The 12694-nt window shown below is 42.5% G+C and overlaps 1 protein-coding gene across 1 annotated transcript in view; it reads left to right on the forward strand.

Moving 5' to 3' along the window:
• The window catches only part of LOC119841029 (BTG3 associated nuclear protein), a 414495-nt gene extending 406709 nt beyond the window's left edge, over nt 1-7786 (forward strand). Inside the window, exon 18 of the transcript XR_006275117.1 lies at nt 7675-7786. The gene's annotated coding sequence lies outside the window, so the exon portion shown is untranslated. The remainder of the gene's footprint in view (nt 1-7674) is intronic.
• The last annotated feature ends 4908 nt before the right edge of the window (nt 7787-12694 follow it).

Genomic DNA, 12694 nt, shown 5'->3' on the forward strand with positions numbered 1-12694 from the left:
GGCATATCGTTGGATCGTGTCTAACCCTTATGGTAGGTGAGATTTGCTCCAAAAATTGTTTCCTTTTATGTCTAGAGCAAACCATAGAGACCAAAATATGAACTTGTGAACTTGACTCTATGAGCATTATTAGAAATCTTGCATAACAAAAAAAAATGCTGAATACCAAATAATACAGTATTTGGTTATCAATCAGTGTATAATGTAAACCATTCTCATGTGTCACTCCCAGGGATACTTTTAAATTTGCTTTGGATGGTTTTCTTCATTGGAAATAGTTTAAAATGTTGTTTGCACATATGCCAGTCATCTCCTTACTGTTTGTAGATATAAAAAAGATTATGTTAAAAAAGGATTTATTTTATATATACTTTTATAATTTTATGATCTATATAAAAATATCAGTCTACTGCTTTAGAAATAGTTAATGGGAAAGATGTTCAGGTGGGAGTTCAGTTAGCACCCAGGTTTGTCATCTGTATATGTGTCTGTTCAATTTGGCATCTCTCAGTAACGAAAGTCAATTTGCGGTCCTGTAACTTCTCACTAGTGGACTAGCCCATGTCGTAAAGCCTTGTGAAGTCAGAATGCTTCTGATTAGGGTGATGAGGATGGTCTAATAGGAGCGGCACATGCTGTGTCTGATATGTAGTGCAAAAACCAAGATCACTTTAAAGTGAAAGGAATATGTGTGCTGATGGGAGATGGAGGATTGGTAGCCCCAGGGACAGAAATCTTTTCTTTATTTGCAGAACGGCACTGCAGGCTTCTTCCCTGCTACCTCACCTTTGTGCTTCCATGTGGACTGGGAAGGACCCTGTCTGCTGGACGAAAGAAGAGTTCAGTCTCTGTGGCCCATCCAGACCTTGGCCTCTATGCCAAGACCAGCCAACAAGGGGGCCGAATTTGACTGTGGTTTCTCTGATGTGCAGTTGGTAGCTGTCCTCTAATAATCAGCTGGGGGCTATCTCCTTCATCTAAACAACCCTCAGATGGGAACAATGTTTTGTCTGTGCTAAATTTAAGCCAATGACCTAGATGTGAAGTCCATCACTCCTCCACCATGCACCATCTTCACTCCCTATTCACCTTTTGAGAGAGAAGAGGGGTGTACTTGGCTAATTCAGTTTCCCCTGCTTTTGCACCAGATGCTCGGCTGGCGTAAATCAGTGTCTGAAGTCAATGGCGCTGCACTGCTTAACAAACAGCCCTTTTTAAAAAAATATCCTGCAAATGGAATTCTCTGTAGCATAAATTTCATTACTTAAAATTTTTGGGCTGTGGTAGATGAATGCTAAATCCAATTACGAAAGAAACCTGGAAAAGTACCCAGCTATCTTTTAATGAAAATCTAACCATTTAGTTAAGGTTTCATCAGATGCTTCAGATTGCACAAGGGACCGATGAGTCTGCAGCTGAGGGATTTGGTGGATCAAAGAGAATCCTAGTAAAATTTCCTACGCCCAGCTGTTTACTGTGTTTCTGCTATCGCTTACTAAACCTGAGCTGATTTGATGGGGAAAAGGCAGGCTGAAGATGGTTTAGCTGTTTTAACCACCTGCATGCTGGTCATTTTAGGAACATCCAATGCCCCTTATGGGCTATTGAAAGGATCAGGTATTTCCTAATGTCTCATTGGTGGTAATAGAATGTTAATAGACTGAGAGCAGCATAAAATGGGCAATATTTAGCTTGCTTTCCTCCAGTGGTGTTAACCGTAGTCATTTGTAAAGTGCTTGGATGAAAGATGCTATTGAGGACCAAAATGCCTTTGCCATTATAAAACTGTCATCTTGTGGGAATTTTGGAGTTGTTGATGTGTCTCACAGGCACCTGAGTTAAGAGATTCTTGTTTATTGGTAGCAGTATAGGGCCTATGACATGGTTGTGCAATTAGGATTGTACTGGAAGGAAGTGACGTACATACACTGCAGCCACTATGTTTTATTATGAGATGGGCAGGTCCCTCTGGCACGGTAACTTTTGGTTATCTTCAGTTGCTGATTGATTAGAACTGAAACATTTCACATTCTTTGTTTTTACAGGTGACTGTCTGTTTTAACTGGAGATGTTCAGAAAATTTAGCAAAAAACAGAAAATATATTTTACATGAACATTTTTGAAAATTTGTAGCCAGTTCTAGCCAGTTCTAACCCATTTTCTAGCCAGTTCTAATTTTAACCTCCCATCAGTGCTTCCCTTTCTTCAGCTGACCCCAGTCTTTAGAGAGGACTTTACCCACTCCCTCTCCTTCCTGGAATGCAGGGTCTTTCTTTGCAGATGGCATTTGTTTGTATTGTGGTTACTGGTTTGAAGAAATTTAAAAAAAAATTCCTTTTTTAGGTTTTGGGGGAGGACTTAGTATATATCTATTTACACTTTGCATACACTAAAGCCATTACAAGCTATGCATGGCTGTAATCAAATCTCTATTCCAATCAGATAAGAGCTGAGATTATGAGGAGTAAGTACAGACTTAATTTTGCTTTGACAAACGGGGAGTTTACAAAGGTATAAACAAAGGAGCATGTGCTGAAAAACGGTAACATATTTCTATACTTTCCAAAAGACCTGAGCCGTAACCACACAGGGCCATATTCACAGGGAATGTGTAAGTTACACATCAGTAAGTGTTCAAGTATCTGGAACAGAGTCATTAAATGCAGAGGGACTCGAAGTTAGTGTAAATTAAAGCAGGTGGTGATGAAGTGGAGGTGGGTGTGAAGACCAAAGAGTCTTGACTCTGTCTCCTGCTCTAACCGTTTTTCTTGTCAGTGATGTCCCCTCCATGTGAAATTCCTGAACTGCACTATTTAAAGACTGGCTGTTCCATTCCCTTATGTTGCCAAATGCCTCTTTCTTCTGCTGGTCGTAAGTCTTCCGGCTACGATGGTAATGGCTGTGGTAAAAAAGGAGAATGGAATGTTGTTTTGGTCCCTACTGAGTTTTATTAAAGTCTTGCCAGTTTCACCTCACATCTTATAGAAAAGTATGTTTTAAACGCACACAGAGATAGAAATAGAGACAATCCGAACATCAAGCAGTGCATTAGAGATCTCCAGTACATCTAATTAAATAACATCGAATCGTAGAAATGGAGGACTGGAAGGGGCCTGACTAGGTCATCTAGTTTCATGACTGATTGAGCAAACTAATGCATTGTATTGAAGCTGCTGTTGGTTTTCAATCTTTTGACCCACAATTTCTGTTTTCTTTTTGGTTGTTTTCCCATATCAGGGGAAATCTGCACTTTTCCTCTCCGGAGGCAGCATCTGGCACAGTTTGCCTCCTGACTTTGCTCTCTTTGAAACCTCAATGTAGAGAAGAGAAACTGGATCAATTTGGAACCTTGTGTGTTGTATCATAACATGGGGCATCAGAATAGCATTTAAGATCTCTCACTGCCTTGAATAACTCTTGTTTATAATGGCTGCTTCCAGTAGTTCAGAATCTGTTCTTCTCAAGACCTATTGCCAGTGGCAACATTTGTATGCTTTGGCATCTTTTAGTTTGGCATTAATGAAATGCAGCTGCATGATTGGATTGAATGATGCTTGGCCAAGACTCTGTATGATCAGGCTTCTAGTGCCCTGGACTGTAATGCAAAAGTCACACACTGAACTCCCTGGAAGGACTAGGACTCAGAAAAGGAACAGGTTTCAGAGTAGCAGCCGTGTTAGTCTGTATTCACAAAAAGAAAAGGAGTACTTGTGGCACCTTAGAGACTAACAAATTTATTTGAGCATAAGCTTTCGTGAGCTACAGCTCACTTCATCGGAGGCATTCGGTGGAAATGGAAATTTTTCCACCGAATGCATCCGATGAAGTGAGCTGTAGCTCACGAAAACTTATGCTCAAATAAATTTGTTAGTCTCTAAGGTGCCACAAGTACTCCTTTTCTTTTTAGAAAAGGAACAGTAAGCTCTGTTAAACTGCTTCCTTCCCTCCGTCGGTTCGTATCTGCTGGAGAGATAGTCCAGAGTTCAGACACAGGATTGGGAGTCAGGAGACTTGCTGGGCCACAAAGTTCATTAGTCACCCTTGGCAGTGTCTCAGTATTTGGATTTTCCCCTCCTGTAAAGCAGAAATGGTACACGACTGCTTCACAGAGTTCGTGTGGAAACAAAATTAACAGAAGTGTGTGTCCAGCACTCTGACCTATAGATTCAGAGATGCAGTGATAAAAGCTATAGCTCAGATAGAAGTAATGGGCTTGATGCAGAAATTACTGGGTGAGCTTTCTATGGCCAAGGGACGTACTGGCCGTTGCTTCCCACAGCCCCCGTTGGCCTGGAGCAGTGAACTGCAGCCAGTGGGAGCCATGATCGGCTGAACCTGTGGACGCAGCAGGTAAACAAACAGGCTCGGCCCACCAGGGGCTTCCCCTGAACAAGCCCTAGTTTGAGAAACACTAGTCAAGATAATACTTACTCCTGCCACGAGTGCAGGGGACTGGACTAGAGACCTCTCGGGTCTCCTTCCAGTCCATGATTCTATGCTTCTTCTTCTGTACACAGCAGGGAAGGGACTGGTCCATAGGTCCCCGCATAGATCCTACATAACTGCCTCCCACACCGCAGGCCGGAGTGCAGCTTTGTGCCCCTAGACTCTCTGCGATGCCACAGTGACAGGGACCTAAGTGGCAGCTCGGCTGTCCCAAGGAGTTGGGGGGTGGGGGTGTGGGCAAAAGTCAGCTAAGCTACTGCTCCACCACTGGCCTTGTGAAAAAAGCTCAAAATACGCTGGCAGCTTTTACTTCCTTATCCTGTATACAGAGCGGATCCCACCTAGCGTCTGAGGCCATGGAGTGAGGCGCTGGCCTTCAGGTCCCAAGGCCCGTTTGATACATGCAGCCAACATATAATCTGCAAGGCTTTTCCCGAGGGGAGAGGAGAGTGAGAGGGAGTCTGGAAGACTTTGGCAGTCTTCTGGCTTTTTTTTTGGTCTTAATGATTTTTCTCTGTTTTGAGCTGGAGTCTTGCCTAGAGGTTGTGTCGTTGTTTTTGTTTGAAGGAGTTAAGAAATCAAAGGGCCTTTGTGCTCCTCGCCCTTACTGAGAAATGGAAACGTGCATGTGTTTTGAAATGCCACCAATGAGCCTCATCCATGTCTGCTTGCTCTTTATTCCAAAGTCACATTTAATCAAGTATTTTTATTGTTTAGTTAAAGGAGAAAGATCAACTTCTGGAAGTGTTTTTCAGACAGATCAAACTGCAAAGTTACCTATTTCTTTTTTCCTCATTCAAACTTTGTCCTATCTTAATTCACTTCCTGTGTCCCACACTGTAAAACAGAGACTTGAGCCCATACTGTATCTTGCAACCTGTAGCCAATAGCCTTCTGTCCATTTGAACATCTGAAGATAAATTACTGACAATGAGTCTGATCTATTGAAGTCATTGAGTTTTCCATTACCCACCTTAAGAACTTTATGAATGTGCATATAGTCCTGTTGAACTCCATTGGACTATACATGTACATAAAGTTAATTGCATGCCTAAGTGTTTGCAGCATTGGGGCCTTAGTTTTCAGGCACAGTACTGATAGCAGAATCATTTGTGCATGCAAGAAAGAATATGTGTATGCCAATAGCAATGTGCATGTGATTGTGCATATAATCGTGTGTGCAAAACTAAAGGTTTAAATTTAGAGATCAGGTTTAGGCTCCTTTTGAGGACCAGAATTTTGGTAATGATAGTTTTTAAATTAGTGCCTCTATTTACAGCATATTTATATATTCAGAGGTTTACATGGTGAAAGAGGAGGCATAGCCTGCCCTTCAGTGATGGCTCAAGAATAGTGCTACTTACACACAAGGATGGCACCCAGGGATTGTTTTAATTGAATATTGTCTTGGGATGTGTGGTTTGAGACTTGGAGTTTTGCGTGGGAATGATCTTGCTTTTAAAAACATTTTGTGTCTTTATAGAAATGATCTCAGGAAGCAACCGCAGATGACTGGTTTTAAAAGCCAAGAGAGGGATTTAAAATGTGACCAGAAAGCGTAATTCTCTCACCACGTGCTTACTTTGTTACCGTGACGGGCAGTTTTAATGCATTCATGAGGGGTGAATGGACCTCCCCCACAAACATTAATTTAATTACAATCAATGCCTTGCTATATGCTGTATGTATACTGTATACACCAGATGCTACAATGATGGGTACTTTAGAAACTACATGTGATAATGATGCCACTGTAGCAAACCAAAAAGGATAGGGCCAGATTCTCTCCTCCATTATCCCTCTGCATACCCCTGCCCACAAAATGTTGACTCGATTGTGGTAGGATTGGGAAACTTTGATGAAAAATATGAATCTGTTTTAGTTTATTTGTCAGCCATTGCAACACATTGCTCAACATCACCTTACTGTGAGATCAGGCAGAACTGTAAGGATGATCCAGAGGACAGGGTGCTAGCCTGAGATTGAGAACATTTCCCTGTTCCCTCACAGACTTCCTGTGTGACCTTGGGCAATGTCTATGCTGCAACTAGATATTCGTGGCTGGCCCCTGTCAGCCATCTCGGGCTCGCTGGAGCCCAACTCTGGGACCCTTCCACCTTGCAGGGTCCTAGAACCCAGTCTCCAACCCGAGCCCGGCCGTCTACACGGCAACGAAACAGCCCTGCAGCCCAAGCCCCGTGAGCCTGAGTCAGCTGGCACAGGCCAGCTGTGGGTTTTTCAGTGGTGTGTAGACATACCCTTAGCCTCTCGGTTTGTCATCTGTACAGTGGGATTAATAGCACCATTCTACCTCACAGAGGTACTGGGAGAACACATACATTAAAGGTTTTGAGGTGCTCAGATACTCTGGTGATGTGGACCAGATAAGTATCTCAGACAGACATAGACCAAGTTGGTTGCTGGCACTCAAGCCATGAAAGGTTGCATCGTGCTGGTCTGAAGTGATAAATATCTTAGTCTATGTCTACACCTGTGGTGGCATGTAGAGTACATACACTGCATGCCTCCCAGCAGCCCAGGTACCCAAAGCAGCGTAGACAGTAAGGCGAGTAGAACAGAGACAAGCCTAGGACATATACGCTCTACAGCTCTCTACATGTGCCTCCCATGTCTACACTGCTATGTTGAGTAGTTTAGTGTCCTGCTGCGCAGAGCCTTTCTCAGCTACCTCCTCCCTGCTAGAGCCTTTCACTGCAGCACACATCTACCCACCGCAGTGTGCATGCGGGCTGTTTTTCATTGTGGTGTTTAGCTACACGTACCCTATGCACTGCCGCAAATATAGACCAGGCCTTCTACAGCAAACTGAGACTCCACTTAAACCAGTTCATAAGATGGTGACTCTGCAAAGTTCAGATGTTTTAAAACTATGTGTTGTTTTCCCATGGTGAGTTTCTCTCTTCGCTGCTGGTAGTGCAGAAGACGTCAGCTGGGTTAGCAGTGAATCAGATAAACTCCATATGGATATGAGTAAGCTTGATGAGTACTCAGTGAATCTCTCCCGCTTTGGAAAAACTCTGGCCTGGATTAAGTTGATATTTACCATTCTAAGGGAAAGGTACTTATCATCCAAGTATGCCTGTCAACTAGAACTGTTCAAAAAATTTCAAGTTTTCAGCATTTTGATGAAAACTCTTCATTAAAAATGTTGACAATTTTTCATGGTAACTTTTCGACTCACCCTCCCCTCTTTTATTTTTTGACCAGCTCTTCAATCATAAATTGCTGTAACAGACCTGGCAACACTTGCCTGAGCGCCCCTCTGAGTTGACATTGATCCTGCTGGGAATGATAAGTTGGAACTGCTGACCTACTGAAGGTAAGTGAATCATCAGCCACATCCACTATGGAGTATCCAGGAATAACTGGGAATGTGATAATGCCGAGAGGAGATTCTAAGGGTATGTGGGCTCTGACGACTATTCTGACATGAGGATCCCTAGAAGAAGCCAATGCTGGATAGGAAGTTTGAGCTGAACTTGTGTTCTTGTTAATTTCTTTATCAATAAAGTTGCATTCCTGGAAGACCTTGTTTTAAGGAATGTTGGGAAAGGCACCTGCCTCACAGTTACCTTCCTCTTTACTACTTCTAATACTTGAGTACCTGGTTTGAGAGCAGGAGAACAGCACTAAAAGATAAGCCCAGTCTATGGTAGGAAAGCTATTTGTGCTTGAAAATGGCTTTTAAACCACTGATTTAGGGAGAATCTGCACTGCTGTATATAGTGTGCAGAGTTACTGAGGGCTTCTAGAATCATAGAATAACAGGGTTGAAAGGTACCTCGGGAGGTCATCTAGTCCAACCCCCTGCTCAAAGCAGGGCCAATCCCCAACTAAATCATCCCAGCCAGGGCTTTGTCAAGCGTGACCTTAAAAATTTCTAAGGAAGGAGATTCCACTACCTCCCTAAGTAACGCATTCCAGTGTTTCACCACCCTCCTAGTGAAAAAGTTTTTCCTACTATCCAACCTAAACCTCCCCCATGGTTTCAATGCATTAAGGCCATGTCTACATGGGGACACTCAGGAAAGTGAAGTCAATGCACATAAATTAAAACACATTAAACCCCCATGTGGATGGTCTCAAACAGGAGTCAAGTGGCTTTAGTTCACTTAATCCCAAGGATGGTTAACATGGGGTTGTTAATGTGCTTTAATGTATGTGCATTGACTCAACTTCTTTAATTGACTTGCCTTAGCTTTGCTGAGTGTCCTTCTTTAGACAAGTCTCCAGGGTGAAATTCATCCCTATACACCCTTCCCCCAGGACAACCAAGAGTGAATCTGGTTCTCACCTTGGTTCCGGGATTTGTTTGAAAGTTATAAAGGAATTAATAGACAGTTAAATGCATTTCTTCTTTTTTGATTCAGTTATTATTCATCTAGGCTGCAGCTCACCTGTGCAGAGAGATCCAGCACCAAGCCTGTTCACCATTTAAGCCACACCTAAGCCCCTAAGCGATGCATAGGGGCGAGATCAGCCTGAGTAGCTATCCTCTTCAATGAATGTGTCTAGCCTGCTTGGGCATCTGCCCCACCAACTCCAGCTCCCAGAGTTCTGTCCTAACATGAGAAAGGGCTGGATTCTTTGGGAGCCGTCACTTTTTCTGTCACCCCAAAGTCCTGGTCAGGAATCTGACTGCATTTTTCCCAGCATGTCACACTATATAAACTGTGTTTCATTAGTGCCTGGGCTCCACATAAGGGCGTATATGGTGGCTATTCACATGGGGGTGAAATTCATCCTTGACGAATAATAATAATTAGATCAGAAAAGGGAAAACCACATAGAGCTGTTAAGCTCAAATCCCAGAACCATGGGTGACTAATAGATTTGCTCTTTGGCAAGTTAACCATTTTCTATTTTTATTATTTGTTTGGGTGAACCAAAAAAAAATGTACAAAACCCCAGAGTGTTCTGTGCCAACTTGAGTCATGAAACCTTTTGCAATTCTATCCCATTTGCTGGACCCAGCCACCAGAGCCCTGCTGAGCTTTGCTGCTTTGGGCAAGTTAGAGCCATGGAACATTCCAGGGTGAAGTAACAGCAGGGTGACTAAACCCAGCTTGAATACGCTTTGACTCATTGGCTGGAACGTCAGGGTCAAATTGCCAAGGGTAAGCAGAAGGGATGGGAAATGATCTCAAGTTCTGGTTCTTAGCGATGAAATTATTGCGTGGATTTATAGGGTCTATGATGTCATTAAGTAGTTATGATTCTATCTAGTAGGAGGCAGCAGCACATACACATACCAGCTGACTATAATACCCTAAGTTATTAAGATTGAAATTCACACCGGTGCAAAGAGCCAGCATGAGGCATATATGCCACTGAATTCCCATGCTGAGGACTTAAATGACTTTGAAGTAGTGTCTAGGCTGAGTGTTGGCTCTCTACACAGGAGAAACTTTCACCCTAACAGAATAAATATTACACTTAATTGCACAGAGTGATCCAGGGCTATAGTTTGAAGGAGTTGGGTCATTTCACACTTTTGGGTGGAAACTATGTTGAACATGACTGAGGGTTTATGGGTGTATGCGCGCGCGCACACACACACACACACACACACACACACACACCCCACCACCACCAAAAAAGGCAAAACTTGACGATTTGTATCGAGTTACCCTTTGAGTTGTTGAGTTTGCTTCCAAGGGAAATTCTAAGGAATTCTAATCTATGCAAACAAAATCTGGACAGAATTTGGACCCATGCAAACTCCAAGGAACCAGGGAAACAGCCCAGGTCTGTACAGGTCTCCTTCAAAAGTTGATGTATACCAAGGCTCCAATTCTCCATGCTGGCGGAGTCCTGTTGATTTCGCTGGGACGCTGTGTAGGCATAAGCATCATGAGTCTAAATGCAAGCTCAGGGCCCAAATGTGTTCATGAAGAAGGGACAGTTCTTATATTTTTAACAAAATATAATCTCCATTCTGTCCCTCTAATCAAAACAGTTGGGATGAAACCGAATATTGAAATCTCAGAACTTCCCGCAGGATGGAAATTCTGTGTTTTCACCAGCTCTGTTAAAAAGCATGTCCTCATTTTTTCCTCCTCAAATATCCCTTAAGTTTCAGATATTGATATATCCAAAATACATATGACCTCCTGAATACCTAACGCAGCATAAATAAGCCAGCTTCTTATGCTGGTTTAGTTGCTTCCCGTGCTATCAGCAGTTGCAAGAGAAACATGAGTCTTGATCTCAGGGATGGACAGGTAAACAGTCACTCACTTGACTCTTAAAAATGTCTTTGTTTGTAACACAAGTAGCAGGATTCTATTCTGAACCAGTTATTTGCTTTTCTAAGGAGGCAGTCTGGCATCTGATGAAAAGCACTATGTAAGAGCCAGGTATTATTATTTCAGAGAGAGAATCTGCTCATCCCAACATTGAGCAGACTTCCCGCAGGAAATGCTGTGGCAACGTTTACACTGAGCCGATTCTTCTTTACCCAAAGGAGGGGGGGCTTGGATTTTTGTGAATAATTGTTGTTTATTTAAAAAATTTCCAGTTTTTTTCAAAAAGAAACCGAGGAAAATTTCCACAACAAATGACCCCTTCCCCCTGGGGGAAAAAAAAGAAAAAGAAAAAAAAGACGACCCTGTTTTGAACACTGAAAGACAAACAGGTTTGAAATTTCCCTAACCTACTTCTGGATTTTGCAACCAGCTTAAGTTCCTTTTCACAGGATTTCCTGCAACCCCCAGTACTGAAATTCATATAAAGGGTATAGGGTGCTTCTGTTTTCCAGTCAATCCGACCCACCCCCAATGCACCACAGCCCAGCACAATTAAACCCAGTGTTTACAAATGAGTTGTAATGTTATTACATGCAGTTGCATGACTCAACCTGGGAATCTTTGATGCAATTGTAGCTATTACTGTCTGATTAAAGATGACTGTATGCCCATGGTGTGAAATTTACCTCTTCACAGAGGGCCAGCACAAAGTGCTCCTAGATGTTAATATCCATTTTAAGGGCTTAAGGGGCAGTTAAGTAGTGTATAGGGGCCTGTGCTGTACGTGTTCAGTACTTCTTAAACCTGTGAAGTTCCTCATTCACCCTGGATTTATTACATTATTATTATTATTATTATTACTTATTTTGAATAAGAGGACAGAGCCTGGGGCAAAGAGCCCTCTTTTGATTAGTACAGTGTTCTTGTCCTGGAAGCGCAATATATCGTATGATCTGCGAAATGCATGTTGTTTATTTATTTATTTTAAATTAAACTGGGTATTTCTGTGCCTTTATTCTGGGACTGGGAGCCACCTGGTCATTTGCAAAGCGGACAGTATTGAGGGCGGGAGGTCTGCCTTGAGATCCTAAACCACTTTTCAACTGCCTTTCATACTGGCTTCGTATTTTAAAAAGAACAATTTAGCGTTTAATATTCCCATAAACTCTTTAATGTTGGGACGTTAAAGTTGTTCTGGCTTTTGTCCAGGAGAGACATCAGATGTGAGCTTGTTTCCTATTTCTGATACTGGGAGGAACCCATACCGCTGATGTTGTCATTACAATGCCTTTTGCCAAGAAGACTGCCACCAGCAGAGGGCTCCAAAATTATTGTCACTGATGAACTATTATTTCAGCACAACTCTTTTGTACAACCGCCTTTTGGGTGAGATATAAAACAAAGTGCTCCATATCTTATTAAAAGTCCCTTGTTGCTATTCAGAGAAGCAGGAGTGATGGTGCTGGTGGACCAAATTCTGATCTCATTTACGCTGGTGTCAATCTGGAGTAGCTCCGATTGACATCAGTGGAGTTGTCTGGGTTCACGCTGGTGTAACTGAGATGTGAATCTGGCCCCGTGACCAAATGCCATGTTAAGTGATTACATTCTGCATATACAAAATTTTGATTTGTCTGGGGTATTCTTATTTGCTTTCTCTCCTATTGTCGCTTTGGTGGTATTTTTGCATGCTGAGAGGCATCTGCTACATTTCACTCCAGAGGTGGCTGCCTTTTATGGAAAGGTGAGCTGATCTGTGTATATTTAGTGGAGGTCTGTGACACTGGGAAAATGGGATGGTAGGTAAAACTATGACACCCAAAGTGTACACTTGGAATTGACAGACATGAATTGTGAGCTATACCTTACAAGTATATAGCTTGGGAAGTGATTTGGCGATCCTTCAGGGTAAAAGATGTGAGATTCTAGCACTGCAAATACAATTTGGTTTCTTCTTGCTCTGAAATAGTTCCCTCTAT

Source organism: Dermochelys coriacea, chromosome 12 (genome assembly GCF_009764565.3).
Source record: "Dermochelys coriacea isolate rDerCor1 chromosome 12, rDerCor1.pri.v4, whole genome shotgun sequence".
Lineage (NCBI taxonomy): Eukaryota > Metazoa > Chordata > Testudines > Dermochelyidae > Dermochelys > Dermochelys coriacea.